A 23485-nucleotide genomic window follows, 5' to 3' on the forward strand; every position below is an offset into this window, starting at 1 on the left:
CAGTCATTCCCTTCAAGCATAGTAATAAGTGCAGATTATTAATGCGTTTAACAACTTTGGCATTCAGATCATACATAAAAACAGGGAGGATCCGTAACAATTTGATAAATTAGAAGACATTCTAAAAAAAGGTTACAAAGTAATTTATATAGAGAGCAAAGGTCTCTACCGCATTATATTCATAAATAACAATGAGAATGTAGGCCCTATTAACAACTATATAATCAACCTAGATCATGTGAACAAATTCTGTGTACACATTCATTGATGGTTAAGTCGCTTTATTTTTAGATTGCACTATAACATCTCAGACATTGCAAGTATTTTTTAATTATAAAAAGGTCACTCTCTAATTCAGAACATTAGGTATAGTAAACTTGCCAAATTTGTCCTGTTTAAAAGGCACAGTGTAGCTTTAAAGTAACAGACATCAACAATGGAGGTCTTAAAAGGCAGCCCACATTAAACACGTTTCCTTACCAAGGAATCTTGGCATTAAAGTATCACACTTTTTCAATCCCTTGATCTTTAATCTCTATGCCAAAGTCTGTTACACAGATTATGGTTGCAGCTACTGACAAGTTTGCCGAACCTTAGCTGGCTGGCAATATAAATATTTGGTTATTATTTTCGAAAGGCTAAATATTTCAATAATAGATACTTGGTAGAGATAAGAACTGTCCCTTCAGGGGTGAACATCAGCAGGACAGATTCATTATTATGACCTACAGAAGTCAGATTTAATAATAAAAAAAATACAATAAATGTAAAGCTTTCTAAAAGCGACAGAAGAGTAAAAAAAATAAAATTAAAAAAAAAAAACATCTTGAAGGGAATTTTGCATACAAGTGCAGGTCAAAGATGAAATATTTACCATGATAATTTTTGCACCTTTCGTGGAACTACCATAGGGAATATTAGCAGAAATAAACTTATCTATTGTCACATTATTATTTTTTCCATGTGTAAAATCCTATGTAGACACTTGCTGGCACGTCTTATGTTGACGAAACAATTATGTAACACTATTTGTAACTGTTGGGCAATATTATTAGCATGTAAAATTATGTTTTTACAGTAAGAAATACAATGTACAGTAATATTTATTAGTGTACTTTTTAGTATTACTGTATATCTGATGATTGATTTTTTTTATTTGTGTGTTTACCATCATGACTGTACGGTAAACACACAAATATTCTGCTATAAATTTAAAGTTCAGTGCAAATGTATTTTTTTTTTTTTTTGCACTCTATAGTACCTTAACCTAAAGAACCATAACGCACAGGTAGCTATAAAACATGCTTGGCCTGCCTAACCAACATTTATTATGTTTTAATATATTTAACTGCACTATCCCCAATAATTGTTATGAATACATCTAATTATACCATTTTTACATTTAAAAGCTGAAGATTGCTTTACACTTCTGGGCTTAAGTATATAACTTTTGTTTAATTTGATTAAAAATACAATAAAATAAAGATGCATACCATTTGATAATATTCACAGCCTTGCAAAATTAAATAAGCTATTTGTAGATACACATTTTACATGAGAAATTAAAAAAAGTAAAAAATAAATAATATTTTTTATAAATAATAAAATAAATCAAATAAAATGAATGTATCCAATGTATGTCCAATATTTCTCAATAATTAAATATAGAGGTTCAAGAGGCATTCAGATATATATTTTAAAATATCGAAACAAGTATTCTATTAGACATAATTTACCTTTAAAAAATAAAGCACAATTTTGTTCAACAAGAATATACTAGTCTTGCCGCACTGCTTTGGTTTATCTACTTGAAATGAAATCTAAAACAAATCTCTTTTTTTTCTGAAAACTTCTGACTACATGACAAGGGAACAGATGGCAATTTAGGGAGCAAATTTATGAGAGCCACAATCTTAATGTTGCATAAAGAAAAGAAGAAGACTCGCATCAAAACCACTGACAAATGTACTTGCTAATATTAATGCACTCCCCATTCATCCAATACGCTTCCTAATTGCCTTTCTGTACATAATAATGTGGCACCTGCTGCTCAACATTGCAAACGCATCAGGATTTCTCCAAAGTCAAACAGCTCTGCAACTGGCCCTCTCCCAGTGATAAATGTACAGCACTGTATCACGTACAGTGTCTGTCAGTACCATAATTAAAATTTTATACTTACAGAAAAAGATAGTAAACAATCAGTTCTTAAATGGATTCACAAGAAGAAAGCTTGTCTCAGCCAACTTTATAATTAGCTTGCCCTGTGTGCTGTTAATAGCAGTTCAATGTTAAAAAAAAAAATATTGAAGGACTGCAGAAAAAAAAAGATCTGCTATACAGTACTAGAGTTGTAGTGTTGGCTATAAAAATAAAAAGTTTGGTATACATTTACAGCCAATCAAATTTGTATCATACCAAATTACTGGAACATAATCAATCATGGGGTTTCCATGCCATTTTTTTTTAACTCGAGACATTTACATGAGAAAAATGTCTTGTGTAAAGTGCTTTTTGGGGTTTCTGTTCGCTCAGTTTATTTTAATTGAGTAAACCGGGCTTTTCACCCGATGTCATGAAAATGAATGGGAAAGGTGGGGGTTGATATGTAAATTAGCTATGCGTAAAGTGCTTGTGCTGTTTTGGAAGATTACTAGTGAAATTTTGAAATGAAAATGTGGTTTCCATGTGCAGAGAACTGGGACACAAGTGAATCTAAGCTGCTGTAAAAAAGCAAAATACCTCGTGCCGGGTTGGTTAATATTGTGTTTTACTGCTCTTGTCCAAATTGTTATTCAAATGTCAATAGTGGGGTGTCATGTCAGGTATTGCAGATCACCATGGCTGAAAATCGGCAGATTATATATATATACAGTATATATAATCATTCAGGCAATACAGCATATAGGGGATCAGGTGATGCTGCGTATACTATCCTGGCTTAGAAAGCCTACCCGTCCGGATGGCTGACAGCTGCTGAGGAAGCATTCAACACAACGCTTGGGCAAATACAGTTAGTGGACACTTGAAAGGGAGGTGGCAGATACTGATGAAATAGACTGAAGTGCATTAGTTTGTTCCCAAAATTGCCACTGCCTGCTGTATTCTGCACAAACTCTTGTCAACAACAAAATGAGGTGTTCAAGGAATCATGGCTACCTGTGAGACAGACGGGGAAGGTTACCAAGTCTCACTAGAAAAAAAAAGCAGCACTGCCTTTCTACACAAGCCCAACCCATGTTAGAGTATGGGTGTTTATGCAAATTACAACCCACCACTCTCAAAAAACAATCCCAATCCTGTTTATTATAAGCGGACTTGGCAATTGTGAAGGTTACCTCAGCCGCCATTTTCATTCTCTCCTTTCTTGAAAGGAGTGTTGGATTTACTGTTGTGTTAAATATTAATGATGCAAACAAATAAAACACAATCAATACGTTCATTTGCAATTGTATTTGGTCAGTTCTGAGAGGGCATCAACAACTTGGATGTTGCTGTGCTGTTTTGTGCGATCGAGCTGGCTCATGACATCCAGTTCACCAACTATATTTATTAACATGGAAGGCGGACACGCGTTGTCTTTGGACATAGCTGGGATCAAAAAAAGGATGGGAATTAATTCAGTTAGACATTTAAGCAGCTCACTTGCTCTTCGTGTTTAACTTTAGCGTAGTTTTTACAGCAAGGGTATTCTCAAACAGCTGCTTTTATACTATAACAAGGGCATAACGCAGTTCATGGTAAGTGGTTTTATACAAAACTGTAAACCCACAAGATATATACAACATGACAGTCCAGACACAGCAAAAAACAAGAATAAAAAAAGCCACCAGCATTATCATTAAGGTGAACTACACCACTGCTAACCATAAAATCACCCATCAGCCACTACTTTCTGCCATCTTGGAATCCACAGTAACAACTGACCTGCTCCCTTGCAATATTTATAGTTAAGGATAAAATAAACACACTCATTAACATTTTCCATGTAAAACCATGTGTTTCATCATTTACACGAGTAAATGAGTGTAACAGGGAGAGACCTGGACTGGCCGTCTGACGCATGCACGATGCTGCAGGGAGGGGGCGGCAGTCCCATGGGGTCAGCCTGTCAGTCATGGCGGTGACACGGAGAGGTGGGGAGGAGGGTGTGTGCGCTTTCCCCCTCTCTGAGTGGCTGGTAGGCGGGCTTTAATGGGATTGTTTGCCCTATAAAAATAATACTCTGCTGTTTCCTCAGGTCTGCCCTTTTAAAGAACAAACCAAAATACGTACTGGGAAGTACGGGAGCCGGGACCGAGAGAGAACCGGGACCAAAAAGAAAGACAACGAAGTACAAAAAAAAGACAAAGAACGGAGAACTTAGCGGTAGTGGGGAACCCGTGGGCAGACCCCTTGTGTAGTGTAAGGGTAGGCTGAGGAGACGGCCAGAGTAGGACGGAGACCCGGGCCGTGCGGCTAGCGGCGGCTGGGGTAACGCTGCCGAAGTGCAGCACCTTTTCTTTTGTAGTTTTGTTACTGTGTTTTATTTTCCTGTTTTCTTTCACCTTTGGTTTTGGAATTATTGTTTGAGCACTTGTAAGTGCGCCCGCACTTGAACCGTACCGTGTTGGTATGTCCGTGGTTCTGTCTTACCATAGTTGGTACGCAGACCACGGTGAACAGCGCCCTCTGCGGGCTGAAAATAAACAGTACACCCAGCACAATAAAACTGGGCACCTGTGCGGTGCTTCAAGTACACCTGCTGTTTCTTGTGTGTCAGTGAATCAGCCACCACCCTCCCACAATGAGATTTACCCTATCCCTCTCTTTGGCCGTTTTTTTCGGCCACAAACCTGATGTACCCGAGTAATTCTCCCAAACGTGCACGTGCATCGCCATTTCACATGTAAATTGACCTGCATGGAAACCCCATGATTGATCATCATCCTTTTGATATTTGCCAATATAAAGTATGGATCATCTTTAGGTAAGTCGATCCGTACATTCTCAGTAACATCAAAATATCTCACAATGTTTTTTACTTGAGATGTGGTGGAGTTTATCATTAAATGGGGAACATTTGTAAATTAAAGTGTATTTAAAAAATACTTTGTTTTCATATGGCTTGGAGGAGTTTGTAATCAGCCCATCTGAATTGATCATTAAATGAGTTCATTAGACCATATGTTTTTTTCTAACCTTAATCTATCTTAAAATGACACTTATATGATTGAAATACTATGCTATTTTTTAAATAAACCAATATGGTATGATGTAATAAAAAACCATTCAAGAATAAGTGTAAGTTCAATATATATTATTGCGAGGAAGCTGGGAGTGCTCTTGCAATACTGTAAAAACTCATGCACTAGCTAAGAGAATTCAGAGAAGTGACAAAAGGGTTATTTAATTGTTTTAAATTTCCTTCCTAAAACAGAACAAAATAGGTTTAAGACAACGAATTTGAATTTTAAAGAAAAGATAAAGTGATTTCACAAAAACTGAATAAGAAAACACAGATTACACCGTGTAACAATTTTTTTTTTTTTTTTTGTTCCTGGGTAGTAAGTGTTATTTCCTAATTGCTTATGCCTCAGAAGTATAGAAAATGGCTATTATTCCCCACAAAGGCCCAATTCCCCCAAATTGGGCCTTATGAAACAATTTGTCAGAGCTCTAGATAAGGAGTCGGCAGCCTTCAAGTACCTTCAAGACTTCTTCCCTAAACTGTCTGAGGCAAAGGTCAAAGCCGGTGTCTTCGTCGGACCACAGATAAAGAAGATCCTGGAGTGCAATGAATTCCCCAAGAAGCTCACTAGTAAGGAGAAAGCGGCTTGGAACAGCTTTGTCGCAGTGGTTCGGGGCTTCCTGGGCAATCACAAGGCCGAAAACTATGTGGAGCTGGTTGAGACTCTGGTGAAGAACTACTGCACAATGGGCTGTAGGATGTCCCTCAAAGTCCATATCCTTGATGCTCATCTTGATAAATTCAAGGAGAACATGGGAGCGTACTCGGAGGAGCAAGGCGAGCGCTTCCACCAGGATATACTGGACTTTGAACGCCGCTACCAAGGACAGTATAACGAGAACATGATGGGAGACTACATTTGGGGGCTGATTCGTGAAAGTGATTTACAGTATAATCGTAAATCTCGAAAAACTATTCACTTCTAAATCTTTTGTAGTCATTTTTGTATTACTTTAGTATAAATACATGTTAATTTGGATTCATATGTTGTTTTTTTCTGACTTTATGTGAACAAAAAGACACAAATTCACCCGTTTTCTCATTGGAAATAGGTAAATTTCAAAATATCACTGTCCTGGTCACAAAAGCAAAGTTTGTGGGGAATAATAGCCATTTTCTATACTTTTGAGGCATAAGCAATTAGGAAATAACACTTACTACCCAGGAACAAAAAATGTGTTACATAGTGTTATTAATCTAAAAATGAAAAGGAACTACAGTACAACTCCAAAAAACATGCCCCTTTTTACTTTAAATCTGGCTATTTATTTTGGTTTCCTACTTCGGTGTATTTGTACTGGTGATATTGTTATCTATAGTATGTTTTCATGGCAGAATTTTGATCACTAAAAATATCAAAATAAGACTGCATTTATAGAACCATGTTTTAGGTTCCTCTTAAATGAGTTTAAGATAAGCCTAAACTTAAGTCTTGAAGGAAAAACATTCCAAACATTAATTTGGGGGGTTCTGTGTTTTTTCTACTGGCTGTGTCATTAACTCCATAACAGCTGGTGTTAAATGCACTAAATTGTTATATAATGAGCTTGTGGATTACTAGCAATTACAGAGTTAAATTGAATAAATCCTTAGAGCAGTAAATTGTCCTAAAAGATATTCAAAAAATACCAACACCTCTATTTGTACAATCTGAATTAAAACACATTTACAGTACAGTGCAGGAACTCGAGGTACTCTTGTTTGCTCTCCATTAGATATTCTCTTATATTAAAATACCTGTGCATGTTAAAGGCTTCTGAAAGTTGTAGGATATCACCTACAAATTAGGATATGAATTACACTGCATGAATGTGTGAGATGAACATGAACATTTTACACACAGTGCTGTACTTCTAAGCAAATAAAGTGTAGACATTTCTTAGTTGCAGTGCCACCTACCTATTGTATAACTAGTTTCTTTGTTTGAAAATGTCTATCTTGTATTTATTTATTTATTTTTTTAGAATGCGCTGATAAATATACATATTCCCACTCGTTTTAGCTGGAGCTCTGAAATAGAGCTGTCATTTCTATTTTTTACCATCTATATCTGTATATACATATCAATACGGAGCTATGAAAAACAGCTTTGAGCTGTCTTACTGAAGTTTTGCTGACATGCAGTGCAGGATTTCAACAAGGGCAATGCAAGATTTCAAAAGACTTGGCCTCAGGTATATTAACCCATATTGGTGCCCTTGTCTTAGTCCTAAAGCCCAGTTCAGAAAACTCTGCAGGCCTTGCAACTTCAGGTTATTTTAGATCAGAATTCTCAAAAGAACGTCAGCTGTAAGTCAGTAGGTACGCTTTGCAGTCAAATCCCTGTGGTAGTTGAATAGTAGAGTATAGGCAACCATATACCATTTTTTAAACATGTTTTTTTGAAAAGTGGTTGAATCCCACAGGGTACAGACCATGTACTGCATGGAGAGATATATTCAGCAAATGTATGCATTGTGTTTCACTGAAATAAAACATGTTTTGTGTGTAGTAATGAGGAAAAGGAAGGATGGTAGTGAAAGTAATTTTAAAGTGGTACAGAATCCCCCTACTCTTTTCTGAAAAAGGTAAATTGTATATAACCCCTACTGCTAGTTGTGCTCAAAGTTTGCAGACATACCCTTGATGGGGTCGTATGGTACTCCTTTGTACCTCTCTAACCAGCCATCCTAGTATGTAGATAGATGGTGTGCAGATTAGGAAACCTTCAATTTATCCTACACAGAATATTTATATATTGTATTTTTAGATTAACTTTCACATAACCAGACCTCATATATATATATATATATATATATATATATATATATATATATATATATATATATATATATATGTGTGTGTGTGTGTGTGTATGCCTTTGTGTGATATTTCCAAAGCATTAACTCAATTATTTAATTAATTCCTGTTATAAAACACATAATTGCAGAAAACTATAACAAAGCAACTAAGAAAAAAACATTAGGGTAAGGTATTTTAAGCACACCGAACCTGTCTAATTGTGTAATACTCCCAATAGAGTTTTCTCTCTTCAAAAAACAGGCGTTAACTAAAAAAAACTTAAATATTCCCCACAGTGGGCTAGAGGGCCACATACATGCCAACAGTCCCAATATGGTCGGGACAGTCCCGATACATAGGAAGAAAGTCCTGATATTTACCCATAGAAAAAAATCATTTATTTTGCATAGTAAAGTTAGTGAAAACCGCTCTGTGCTCTTTGTGCGGCTGACACATCTGCTGATCACTAACTTATACAAAGGTAAGAACGCTTCACTGTGTCTATTTGAACTGTCATGATGGTCGTGTCGTGTTGAGTTGGGGGGAATACGTCTATATCCCTGTTCTATAATGACAAGACATAACTTATTTAATTTATTAAAAGTCAAGCTCCCATTGGATTCTATCAGTAGTAACTACACTGTGAAATCTGTCAATAATGTTGTCTCATGCAAAGACATACGGCCCTATTCTTGAAGTCTGTTAAGCTTACATGTTATATCTGTTAATGAAAATAAAGCACTATCCAGTATATTCAAAATTCTTCAAAATATTTTCTTTTTAGTGCTTTTAGTTGTTTATATACAGTATACATGCAAGCCTACACAGTATTGACACATTCAAAATCCACATATTCCCAGTTGACATTTTGACAATAGGTGGTAATTACTGTGCAAATAAGTAAACCTCATTTAAAAAAAGGTTATAGTTATTCTTTATACAAAATAAAGCAATGTTTCCTGAGCAATTTATACACATTTTATATAAAAATTATAAACTGAGAGTCAATCATACCTTTCTCACTGTTACGTGCAAGTTACTGCCCACTCAGCATTTCCAAGTTCTAAATATCTGGTGTCATAATACAGTCTTCAAACACACTGTTTTTGAGTTTTTAGAACTTAGGTTATATTTCCCTACAGGTTCCAGGTTGAATAATAGTTTATATCTGGTTGATTTGGGGTGGCATTTATGTCTTCATTTTTGGGGTTCTCTATTGCAGGCCAATACATTTCATGCATAATATATCTGTACAATAATGGCTGGGTAAATTAAATTCCACATTTGTTTTATGGCAGAATTTCAAATGTACCTTTTTTTATTTTAAGAGATGCTGGACTACAAAAAAACCCCCCACAGAATTCATTGCTGTTTGTGTTAAAAACCTGAACTGTTCCATAGAGTCACAGTGAACTTGACCCTTAATTTAAGTTGAATATCCCAGTTTAAGGAACATGCAATATCAAAATGTAAATTGAGAGTGAACTGAAAATATGAAATAGATATAAATGCAAAGTGTGTTCATACCATCATTTTTAGGTTATCTATTAATGCTAATCCGGTCTGTCTTTCCATACTTTCAACTGGTTTGCAAAAGTGGAAGCTAAAAGACACAGATGAAGAGAAAAAAAAAACAAAAAACATTGTACTATATTTAAAGCACTCTTGGGATAGTTTCTCTGTATTTCAAGACACTAAACGTGAAAAGTAGTTCCAGACTTGACTAAATTGTTACCTCATACTGTTCAGAAAATGTTAATGTGTCAACAGTTGAGATACATTATATCAGTGGATACATCAGAAGTATGAGGTCAACATCTGCTAAATGTACTGTATATCTAATATGAAAAGCCAGCTCTAAACATAAGGTTAGACATCTTGACACTAAACCTTTAAACACAGGCCTCTGTGCGTTTTTATTATGCTACTTATGCTACTCTGGCCATACAAAGTCACGAGGATTTAGGTGTAACTAAATTTGTACCTGCATCCAGTAACTGTATTTTGTATTTGTTCATTTTAGAAATCCTTAATCGGTTGATATCCATGTAATGTCTCTTTTAGGAGCTCAGTGCCTTTTTCGAGGATGATAACTATCTTATACATGAAGCCAGCAGTGTACAACGCCTCAAGACACATGTCAAAATACAATCCCTGGAGTGGAGTGGGGTCAACCAGGGCTTAATCCTGTCCCACATTTGTGGCAGGTGATCACCATTTCCAGTCACTGATGGGAAGCTACTATGAACACTTCAGGAGGTATGGGTCAGTGTTGTATCCTTCTTTTGACCTATATGCATCTGATCAGAATTATGTTAAAGTGTGTGGTAGTCAACCAAAAGGGTGTGGGTAGTCCTACTCCATATATAAGGGTATCATACTATATCAAGGGGATGTTCCAACAACATATTAGGTCTGATTTAAGATATTTAGTTAAAGAGTGAAAAATCCTCAGGACAAACCAAGCCAAAATAATCACATCAATAAAAATTGGCTTTATGCAGTGTTTTTCACATAATACAGTAAATCATCTAGAACAGGGCCAAATAAAACATATAGTAGCTTATCATGCTGTCAATAGAAACCATATGCACAACAATTCTCAATCTCAGAAATGCATTTATTCAGTTGTATTTCTGAAATATAACCCATTGTAAATACTACATCTTCCAATACCGAAAACATACTGGACATCAACATTACAAATTCAAGTTATAAATGGAATATAACATTAATCTAATGAATAAGTATGCATGTGTGCTATTCATGTCCATAAAACATGATATAGTATCGAGATAGATTGTGCATGTGTTATTTCTGTTATTATTATTTCAGTGAGTAATCACTTCTGCACAGCAACTGCATTTACTTTAGTTTTGAATTGTTTAGCAGGGTACAGGTAGCTGCTTCAATGACATTACAATTACAAAGAAATCTTGTACCTTTCTACAGCTCTGAAGACTGAAGTAATAATTGGGTGTATTTTATGGTTTGTGTATTTTAAGATTGTAAGAAATGGTTCCACTGAATAAATCATTCATACATTAAGAATGATTACCAGTGCGTAAAGTGGCAAGCTGTATTACCTAAGATATATTACCCATAATGCTTTTCAAGAAGGCAGCTAATTAGCAGCAGAAAGGTCAGGTAAAACCAGAATGTGATTAGAAGAGGCTGAAGAAAAAAAATTAGACATACACATATTTTAGTTGCTTTTGGATTATGGCCAAATTTCCTTTTTGCCACTGTAACTGAAAACCATTGCTTCAATATTTAATGAAATGCTTCTGTTGCGGCACCTGGCTATATACAAGGTAGTGCCTAACCAGTGCCTCCCAAGTGGGTCATTACTGCGGCCATCTGAAGAGGGGCAAACTGTTCATTGACTACAATAATGCCAGCCTTTATAAAGCTACAGCTACAAAACAGCAGGAGTTAGAGGTATGCTGGCTCTGATCTTTGAAAAAATGTCCGGGGGCAAAATACTGTTTCCTATCATCAGAGACTGTATAGTTAGCAATAATTCTGTAAGTCAAAGCCAGTGTGCTAAAAGTACCTTGGCTGCCCTGACTTGCTTCTCCCCCTTACAGTAAGCGTTATCTGCTCCTGGAGAGAGATCCTTGTCAACAGGAAAACACTGGCTCATGCTGCCCTTCTAATGATCCAATGCATCAATACCTCAAACAATCACAACAAGCAGATGTCCTGAGTTAATGCATTCTTCCTTGGGATTTTACTTGTGAAACACAGCTTTAAAAAGCATTAGTCTTTTGTCCTCACTTGAGGTCTGCACTGATTCCTTGGGCATGTGAACCCCAGCCTAATGGAATTTAATTACTTCAATGATATTAATCATCTGTACAGTAGAGATGAGAGTATTTTATTACCACTTTTAGGGGTTATTAATACAAATATACTGTCAAACTGTATTATGTAAAGTACATTCTACATGCAGTCGTTGTTGCATTTAATGTAACACAATTCAAATTAATGTATTTTCTTGTGTGTTGTCCATTTTTTTTTATTGTAAACACTGTTGTGTTTTTGTACTCGGTGAGGGAAAAACAATATAAGAAATTAAAATATTCACATTGATGATTGCAATATTGAATTACATTGTGGATTTCTTGGCTTGTTTATTTAATCATTTCTAGATTTTCCATTTACAATAATACAAAAAAAAAACATTCTGTATGTGTTTGTGTTTTACTTTACAATAGCGAGCAGATTGTACAATCTATTCAGTAAGGTTGGCTACATTCTAAAGTTTTTTATTTATTTATTTCTTTATTTCTTTATTTTTAAGGTCCCATGACACTGTACAGTACATAAAAGGCACCAGCATATAAAACACTGTAGTTAAGCTGCTGAAGAGTTAAATAAACATTCCTGTAAAATGGTCAAAAGTCAAGTCTGACTCTGATCAATTCCCTTTGGGATATTTTGTAATGTGGTACCCCTGCAATATTTATATAGGAGCAGATAAACCACATTTAGTACTTCAGTGTTTTACTACGAATAACTTTGTATGTATGCTGAGAATAGCTTCAAGCAATAGAAAGAAAATTCTCTTTTTTTCTTTTTGTGAAACTGTTTTGTGCAACTTCTAAATTCTATTATACAAACAAATATTGGCACACTACACAGAAACATTTGATAAAGGCTTCTCATTAAAATGTTGATTTTTTATTCCGTTTTTTTTTGGCACTATTAGTTATCGGTTTGTTCAATATTATTCAGTTTCACAAATATATATATATATATATATATAGAGAGAGAGAGAGAGAGAGAGATAATAATATGCCAGACAACACTAAAGTTATTGAATCATGCAGTCCACAGCCTTTTTCCAACTATGTATGTCACTGTTAACTTGAACCTATGCTTAATTACAATGTATTGTATTTCTTATAGCTCCTTATTTATAAACTCACTGTTTTACATTATATGCTGCCCTGTGAGTCCTCATCGGTTGTTCTAAATCAGTGGTGGCCAATACACCAAACACTGCAATCCATTTTGGTGGATCTCAACGGGCTCCGCGATCCACCAGTAAGCTATGACCAACAATTATTAGCGGGATTTAATATAATAGTGTCCAATACGTAATAGCAATAATAAAAAAAAAAAAAAAAAAAAAAACATAACACATGCGCAATCAAAGCATTTTTAATATTAAGAATAAGTAGTTATAAAACAGAAACCAGCATTTTTCATCAGTCTTGAATCCTGTTGTAGGGAGGGCTCTGCGCTAACTTTTATTTAGGCACATAAGTTGAAAAATGTATGCATGCACTTAAGAATTTACGAGCACACAAAAAAAACACAATTTTGCTCAAATTCATTGTTGAATATCTTTCTTTCCTTCCTTTCTTACAGTTGCAGTTCAATATTTTTGCATTAACAAAATTATAATGGACAACTTTTTTTCCAATTGAAATGATTTTTAACTGCCTGGTAGCATCATCCTCAGAATGTGCTACTTGCCTGTTTATGGTAACGAGATGGTATGGCTGATGTTTCTGGATGTATGCCTCTCCGCACATTGCGTGCCGTTTTGAAGCACTGTGTTTAATATATTTTCGCATTTGAACTTCTGGCTCTCTTGTAAAAATGCAGTCTTGCCTGCCATAAGTTCTCCTGCATCCTGACAAAACGTGCAAAACATGGATTATTTTTAACATTGTCAAACTTAAGCCAGGGAAAATCTTTTAGCCACTGTTGGTTGAACTTGTATGTTCTTTTGCTACTTACAACTGTGAACACACTTGTTCATTTTTTTTATTGTAAACACTGTTGTGTTTTTGTACTCGGTGAGGGAAATACAATATAAGAAATTAAAATATTCACATTGATGATTGCAATATTGAATTACATTGTGGATTTCTTGGCTTGTTTATTTAATCATTTCTAGATTTTCCATTTACAATAATACAAAAAAAAAACATTCTGTATGTGTTTGTGTTTTACTTTACAATAGCGAACAGATTGTACAATCTATTCAGTAAGGTTGGCTACATTCTAAAGTTATTTATTTTTTTATTTCTTTATTTCTTTATTTTTAAGGTCCCATGACACTGTACAGTACATCAAAGGCACCAGCATATAAAACACTGTAGTTAAGCTGCTGAAGAGTTAAATAAACATTCCTGTAAAATGGTCAAAAGTCAAGTCTGACTCTGATCAATTCCCTTTGGGATATTTTGTAATGTGGTACCCCTGAAATATTTATATAGGAGCAGATAAACCACATTTAGTACACGCTTGTTCACAGTTGTAAGTTGCAAAGTTCCCTGTTCATTTTCATCTTCTGACACACCTTCATTGCTCATTTCTTGTAAAGATGCCAACATATCTGAATTTTGTTCATTGCGGTTTTCTTTTGAAACTTCTCCAACCACATAAAAATAATTTATTATTTTCCTCATCTTGGTTTGACAAGTTTTCAAACTGTCTCGAAACAAGTAGCCATCGCACTGATAAATCAGTGAAATTAGCGGGGTATGGGATTTGTGGTTTAACAGTGGGCAGTGGACACCAATAAACTACTCTAGCGTGCACAGGGGTAGGGGTTAGGGTTGGTAGGTGACACAATCAAATATGAAGCTATAAGCCCGATACCAGCACCTGGAAGGGAGCCAGCTCTTTGTACAGCGGTATCAGCGCTATGCTTTAGTGTGGGAGGTCCCGGGTTCCCGCCTCTCGAGATCCAACAAAATATTTTGCGATCGACCTATGGGATTGCGATCCACGTATTGGCCACCACTGTTCTAAGTAGTCAAAATTGTGGGATCAACCAATGACTAGCACACATGGGGAAATGGTTGATACCATGTAAAAAGGAAACTTGCAATATATATATATATATATATATATATATATATATATATATATATATATATATATATATATATATATATATATAACCAGTGTCTGAGAGCACTGGAAATATGAAGTTTAAGATACTGTAAAGTAGTAGTTGGGATGGCTGTTTCAAAGGGGGCTGGAAAACCAAGAGGCTTGACTTACCAACAGCCTATCCACAGAGGAATTCTTTAGAATTAAAGCTGGACAAGCACACATTTCATTCCTATTAAATTGTATGCTTGCTCATGGAAAGGTGAGAGTTCAACTTGGGTACAACTTGTGTTCCCTTTCCCAAGCAAATGAGTATCACTAACCTATCAGTGTTGAATGTAACTATTTTCAGAACTTCCTGTTAATCTTCCTGTCAGGACCGCCCAGTCCCTGACCACATTCCGGTGCCTCCTTAAGACTCACCTCTTCAGACAGCACCTGTAGAACTCTGTTTTTCCCCTGGGACACTATCACCCTTCCTTAAAATGCACTTTATTTGCTCTTATCTGCCCCCTATTTTACTGCATTTAATCCTGTACTTCAGAGTACTGTAATCTGCCAAGTGTTTAATCTGTAGTATTTTGTAATTAATCATATCCTGATGTAACTATCACTGTCACTGTTATCTGCTGTATTATTGAATTGTATTTTGTCACACTTGTACTTGCTTGAACCGAAGTCATTGTATTTATCTTGCTCTTAATTGTATTTTTACTTGTACTGTGATTCTGAAATGTATTTGCTTACGATTGTAAGTCGCCCTGGATAAGGGCGTCTGCTAAGAAATAAATAATAATAATAATAATAATAATAATAATAATCTTTATCCCCCTCCTGATTGAACTGAAAGTTTAAAAACCTTTTCCACACGAGTCTTCTGTGTTTCAGTGCCTTCAATGCTTTTAGGAATTGTTTCTGAAACTACACTCCTGACGAGACTATACATGAGCTCACACAATAATCTATTTTGAAGAACTGCAGTATCCTTTCAACAGCGTATATGTTCAACATAATTGAACAAATTAACAGCTTAACAGAAAAAAATGCCCCCAAAATATGTTTAAAAAAAAAAATCTAATTTTTGTTGTTTGGTACATTGTAAAAGAAATGAAAAGACTAGCTGCACCATAATTCAAATTCAATCCTAGGGTTAGAGATCAAAGAGTTAACGTATTAACATACAGTACCTTGCGGCGCTTAAATAAAACAGTCTAATGGGAAGTAAAACACTCTTTCTTTTCGATATTTTCTAAAAAAAAAAAAGCTATAGAGATACATTTTATATAAAAAGCATAAAATAACATGTTTGTTCCTCTTGCAGCCATCCTGCTGACATGCCTCATTGTCTACTAACTTCTCTCTAATACTGACCCATTAAGTGCTATACAATTACAACATTATTATTTAAATATACTGAGCTGAAACTACATGTATACAAAATGAAATTTTATATATTTAAAAATGAAACTAAAACTAAAGTCATGATGCCCTGAATACAGTATCTATACTGTTCAATATGAACCGAATCACTGTACTAAGAAAGGACAAATTCATTGTTTCCTATCTTGCCTTTTCTTCAGTTGCACTTTTAGTAGTAGAAAACAGTCAAATCAGCTAAAAATATTTGTATTTAGCTAACCTACTTACTGTGCATGATAAAATAGGTATAAGTAGGACAATTCTAATGTATTTGTGTAATAGAGGCATATGTGTTTACATCTATATTAACATTTTTTTTCTAACTATGGTAACATTAGTTTATTTATTTTGACAATATGCTGAACCTTTGTAGTATATCGTATATGAAATATATGAGTAAAAGAGGCCAGCTGTACTCCCTTTATGAATTAAGTACAAGCTTGACATTATTCAGTAGTGATATTTGAAAAAAAAAAAACAGAAGTTACCAACACTTTGTAAAATACCTGTTATATTAAAATTACAGTGCTTTTAAGATTGCTTAACATAGCTCAATATCCCTCACAATAAAATGCATGTTTCTAAGCCAATCCACATTAGCATGAATGAAAGTCTGGCAAAACTGGCATGTGAAATATTAAATTCTGCCTTTGTCCACCTACCAGCAATGCTGACATAGCTCCCTATTAGTTATGCACGTGTCAATCACTAAATCTGAGTACCACCAATATAAGCCTTTGTTTTCCAACTTCCTACAAGACTTGAGCCTAAACATCAACTGGTAGGGATGAAACCATGGGTATCCTCTTGACCTTGTCAGTCAATGTCAATCTACCGTCAGCCCAGAGCGCATGTCCCACACTCCCTTTTAACAGAACGTGTGCCCCTGCCTGCCCACAGCTTAATCAAGGAACCAAACTCAAAGCAAAGCAGAGAAGAGACCTGGGATAATGAGGGACATTTGAAACGCAGATAGCCAGTCATTAATCTATGCCACCCACTATTGATAAATGTTTATATATATACTTCCTTAAAATGAGGTGTCAATAGTGTAGATTTCCAAAGATAGAGTACCTGCATTTTAAACAACTAGCTGTCACAGTAACTTATTTTCTTCATATTGCAGTAACTTTTTAAAGAAATTCATCCTGGATAATAATAGCAAGGGATACAATATTTAATCATGTAACCAATGTATATATTTTAAGGTAATGAAACAACCTATTGAATGCTGATATACTAGTATGTGTTGTCGATCTTTTTGTTCTTTGCTTGCTGCTGCTTCCTGCTACCAAATCATAACATTTAGCAAATAGAAAATATAAACACAGTTACCGGTTAATAAAATGGTTGCAGTTTAGAATTAGATTCTCAAGCAATGAGTTTTCCAAGACAAAGTTAAAGTCTTCCTTATAGACAGAATAAAAAAAAAAAATCAGTATCTGTTTTTCCAATACTTTAACAACCCGCTTCCCACATATCTGAGCTCCCTATAACTTGACTGGATCACAGACTAACAAGCAGAAACAGCAATGTTCATAGTTCATCACTTTCTAATGTTGAAAGTAGTGTACAAGCATGAGCATATGATTACTGATGTACACCACACCAAAAAACAAAAATAAAGTAATTCATAAACCATTAATAAAAATTGACAATTTCCTTTAATTAGGTGTGACTGTCATTCACTTTGACCGGCTTTCCCTGATTCACTACAGTATATTGATTTCATATGGGATTGGTCTAAATATTCCCCTTTTTTTACATTTAAAGAATGTTAACCAAAAATACCAAACAAGTCCCATGTTTGTCTCAAAGGTCAAAAGCTCAATATACCCCCCAGAACAACTTGGGAAGCGTTTGCAGTGCCAGGTTTAACCATCACATTGCTTTGCTTGCCAGCTTGAACCCTGTCCTGGAGAATTCATCCTTCCTTGTGGAGCAAGAAAGTAATTCAGTTCTGTGCATGTATTGCCCAGGGCCTCCTTGTGAACAAAGACTGCACACTGTGCCAAATTGTGTGGTTGTTTGGGGGTGTACACCACAAGTCACAGGGGACGGTGATGACACCACCACATATCAATGGGGAATTCAGATCCCCATCGTCTCAGAATTGTATTTCTCTCTTAACAAAAACAAAATCAAACAAACAAACAAAAAGCTTTAGATTAAAAGTTAACCATTCATTTACCTGCAATGTTTTATTTTTTAATATTTTTTGATACTCTTTTGATATCACTTATTAGTAGGACTATCACTAAAGCCTTTAGATACACACATAAACTGTAGGTGTAAGCATGTTAACAGCTGCTACATTATGTATGTGTTATCATGGCAACCCTGATCAACAAACCAGCCACAATGTAATTTAATTTTAAAAAAATATGACTGTACATGTGTCAAAAAACATGTGTCAGATTATATAAACTAATACAACTAACAGTGACAAAATAAAGGCAGTCTTTCAGACAACTATTATTTTTACTGCTGGTGGGAGCATTTGGTTTACCTTTTCACTGATCTTTTGTCATTCTTATGTAATTCCTTCATCAGGAATGGAAACTCCCATTGCATACAGTTTGATCCATACAATTGTAAGTGCTGGTATGTTTTATTCGGGGAGGAAACTTATATGTTTTAAACTTTATTTTACATGTGCCGAGTCATACTGTTGCCCAAAATGCACAACAATCTAAGTAAGGGATTTTAATATGTGTGTCATATATTTAATATGATGGTGAATGTAGAAATTCTCTTCATTCTTATGAAAGAACAACTATGGCAAAATGTACAATAGTAGAAATTAAATCAGTGCAGTCCAGTATGTCAAAGTTTTGTGTTTAAATATCAAGCTCTTCATATAAAATTAGAATCTATTCGTTCAATGTGGTAATTCTATTACAGCGGACAACAATGTTGATCTTAAATGAACTGATGCCCTCTTTTGGTTACTATGCGTCACTGCATCAAAACCCCTTTTCTTTTTACAATTCTCAGCAGAGAAAAATAATGGCCTAAAATGTTTATAAACCTATGACACTACTTAAAACCAAGTTAACCTTTTGATTCCCAAACATTTGAATTGGTTGTAGAACACTGTTTGATACTTTACTCAACTCAACTGTCACTACTGGACTGGTGTTATTATTTTAAACAAAAGTTGGTTTGTGGTGGATATAATGGAACATGCTCAGGCATGTGCTAATGTTTCTTCAGATGGTTTTATAAAAAGTGAACCTCAGCATTTTAACAGCTTTATGCTCCCGTGCTAAACCAAATAAGATCGATTTTATATTTAATTGTAAACATTTTTAATAAAAAGCCATTGATCAGGTATTGATTGTGCAGCCCACAAGCAAGGACTGATGACCTCGCCTATCTGGAGCATTATGTCCTGAACTGTTAGGTTAATTTTCTCATATTTGCACAATGCCACATTGCACTGTGTAACATGCATTAGATTTAATCTAAACAACCCCTATTGAGCATGCATTTAACACTTTATGTGATGTGCTGTATCTAGCAATACAAAATAAATAAATAAATAAATAAGGCAATAAAATGGTCTCAATACAATCAGATACAAATAAGCAGCAATGTTTAAATGACAGCGTTGAATTAGAAAAACAAAATCTTATGAAAAAATAATCAATAAAAAGATTGTCAGCACATACTGATAAAAAATACATTCATAAGTTTAAATATACTGTTTGCGATTTTATTAAAAAAAAAAAAAAAAAAACATGAGTGGTTTGGAGAATGCTTTATTCATTTATTTTGCATATACACTAAAAAGTTATTTTAAAAAAGTTTTAAGTTGAACCAAACTCTATATTCCAAGTTGTGTACCTTTCTCTCTGTCTCAAGCCTTGTTTATTCTTGATAACATATTTTTAATGTGGGCTTCCAAAAAAAAGGGGGAAAAAAACTCTTCCAATAACGGGTTAGAAAAAGATCAATGCTGAATGTATCACTTGGCGCTAGAGAGACTGGGTTTAATAAGAAAAGAATTGATCCATTAAGTTAAACCTAATTCTTTACCAAAATGTTCGAAATTCACAATTTTATGAGTTGGTTACCTTATAGATTTACAGTATTTTACAGCAATGCACCAAGAAAAGAACTTGATAAAATTACATTTATTACAAAAAATAACAAGGAACTATTTAGTTAATAAAGATTCTTGTTAATAAACTTTTCATATTGAATCGTCAACACTTTTTATTAAGACTACAGCTATATACAGCAAATAAAGAAGCTTGTAATATCTTCAAAACAAACCTCATGTCATAAGAATGCATACATCTTACTATTATCAACAAGCATACTCAAAAAATGCAACTTTTTACCGTGACTAACTTAAAGGATGGGCCTAGTTAAGCATTTTTAAAAAATGGATTAATCTGAAAGTACAGAAGAGGGACTGACATTGAAAAGTGGTTTTAGTGAGCTGGTCATCCAGTAGTCCAAGTAGATCTTGAGATCGTGTATACAAATTGAAATGGACTGACACAGTGGTCTTCATTCTGAGTTACTGTTGTCTTCTTTGTCAAAAGATGGGGTTTACAGTAATATGGAAAAATGTCCTTTACCTTCAAAACTGTATTTTCATTATCATTATTATTTTTTGAGAAAGACGAGGCAACAAAGACAATAACAAAAAGTTAAATAAAATTAAAAATATAAAAAATTGAGTACTTGCAATAACCACTGAGACAGAGTGCCAACGTCATAAAAAGATCCGGAGATAGTGAAAAGGCACTTTTAATTAATTTTAAGCGACTTACAGTTGGTCAGTTTGGATTTCAGCTCATCACTCAGCAGTATCTGGCCAAATTCGTTTTTATAGGTAACGTACTTGTGGTCAGATGACCTAATATCAGTGTACATGAAGAACACTCTGGTCTGTTTAGGTAAATTGATAATACAAATAGGTATTGTCTCTCTATCCTAAAATCAGATAACTAATAATATAATAATAACTAACAAAAACTAACAGCAGAAGACAAGTTTCGCAATGCTTCATACATTCAGGAGACAACAACACAAACAGGTATAGTATGATTAGGACTAATATCACTGTGTATGTATTTAAACCAGGAAAGAGTACCGATTGAGGCATTTTACACATTAAAATAAAAGCACATCCTTATAACCAATACAGTTATTGTACATGTATCAAAGTATACTGCAGGGCATTACCTCTTAAAGCTGCTACAAATGAATGACAAGAAGATATCCCGTTACTTAGCTCTTTTTAAGGTGCATTTAGACTCTTTAAAGTATGTAACAGTATGAGATGTATACAGATTAAGGTACTATAAAACAGATATGTTGTTCTAGTTTTGTACAATTTTAATAAGAATATTGTATATCTTCTATTTGTGTGTACTTGCTAGTGAAAGCTTGAACAGTAACACTAGGTAAGTATCTTGAAGTCATGCGTAGAGGTTTAAGAGCAAGAACTGCACAATGCCTCAAGGATATTTCTGTTAAATGCACCACGTTGTTTTATTTTTCATTATTTCCATACACTTAAACTTACCTGGGGAGAAGGACATTTTTCTTTTTAGTAACTGTGCCAGAAAAGACCAATTAAGAAAGTACTTTGAATAACAAAAACAACACCCTTTCTTTATTGTGTTAAAAACAACATGAAAATAAATTACCAACAACTGTATGGGTTCAGCACTGGAAGAGTGCTCTTATATGCTTCAGCAGAAATTATAGACTATGAGGGTTCTGATGTGATGAAAACACATGGATCGAGAAGAAATGGAAATACAAATCAATAGTGCCGAGACCAGGGATGCAGGCGCTGTGTGTAACCTTCTGGACTGACTGGAATTAAATACACTTTGAAACTTGATTTTCTATAGCTTATGCTTCTAAACATACTGAGAGAAAAATCTGTTGTTCAACTGAAAAAAAAAAAAACACTATTACAATAAAAAAAAAGGTTTCACTACTACAAATAATTATGATGTCTAATGCAGTGACATTCTGTTGGCACTCATTTTCATTCCAGTTCGGCTCAGATGCTTGGCTAGGTTTGTATATTGATATTACGCGTGTGGACAAAGAAATACAAAACCACTTCAGAGAGCTGAGCTAAGATTGTTTAGATTTTGGAAGTAAAAACAAGCTTCAAGACCTGCAGCCCTGGATAACTGTATTGGCAACTCTTCAAATGTCAATTTGAAATGTGATAAAGGCTAGGACTAGCTCCCAGTCTATTCAGCAACTGTCTTCACTCATGTTTTTTAACACAAAAGCAGGAACATATGTAAAATCCAGGCCCTGACAGGGATAGAGTTCAAGCCCCACACTATTATACCCTTTTTTTTTGTGAAAATACATTTATGGTTAAAATGTACAAATGCTTGTTAGTGTATTTCAGATTAAAATATAATGTAAAACAAAAACAAAAAAAAATACTGGCTCTGTTCTTGTGCTGAAAGACAATTCCTGTTCTAGGAAGGTTAATAATCTTCCTTGAACATGATTAAACTTTCTTTTCTAAATATTTTCCTCAAATGAAATTTCACAAATTCTGTCTTTCTCTCTCCAGATTACTAAATGATATAAACATTTTTTGTTGTATTATTATTCTTCTTTTAGAGGGCTTACACCTCACAATGGATCAGATGAGAGTAGACAATTGAGATTCTTACAGCAGCCATTTGTTCTATAAAACTCAAATAAACACAGAACATAACTCGCTTTATGAACTGAATAAGCACAATTGTACAGCAATGCTGAAATCTGAAAATGCTCTTCAGGTCACAATTAACCCTCAACACCTTTACTCTTAGCACATAAAAGGCCAATTCTCCAGTGAGAGGTCAGATTGTATTGTGTACAGAAGACCTTGAACAGATCTAATACTGAAATTTAACACTGCTGATATTGATCTTTTTCTAATCCTTTGCCAACTTGATCAAGTTTCTGCTATTTACCCTCAAAGGTATACCTTTGGAAGTAAAGTAACCACAGGATATTGAAAATCCTCACGTCAATTATATCCTACTGGCCTCAGGTCCCTTTAGGGAGGGACTACACCCCTGTAATCCGATCAATTGGTGGGGATTTAGCCATATCTGAGAGGTACTGTAATCCTTGCTAAGACTTCACCATCTCAAAAAAAATAGTTGTATGACATAAATGTAAACCAAGCTATATGCTTATGCTTTGGTA

The sequence above is a fragment of the Acipenser ruthenus genome, chromosome 5 (assembly GCF_902713425.1).
Source record: "Acipenser ruthenus chromosome 5, fAciRut3.2 maternal haplotype, whole genome shotgun sequence".
Lineage (NCBI taxonomy): Eukaryota > Metazoa > Chordata > Actinopteri > Acipenseriformes > Acipenseridae > Acipenser > Acipenser ruthenus.